We start from the raw sequence: 204 nt of genomic DNA on the forward strand, positions 1-204 counted from the left end.
TTCTTAACCAGTCCTGTTGCTTTTTTTTTGTGGATTTGCATATTTCAGGAAAGTGCTTAGATTCCTTGAATTTTTATATTTTCGAAGTAATAAATATGAAAAAAATGATGATGGAAGGGGGAGAGTACAACTAGTAATAGTTAAGTAGATATTGGCTGCAATGACAGCGGAAAAAAAAAAAAAAGTGCAAATAAATGTTCTCTC

Source organism: Rana temporaria, chromosome 4 (assembly GCF_905171775.1).
Source record: "Rana temporaria chromosome 4, aRanTem1.1, whole genome shotgun sequence".
Taxonomy (NCBI): Eukaryota; Metazoa; Chordata; class Amphibia; order Anura; family Ranidae; genus Rana; species Rana temporaria.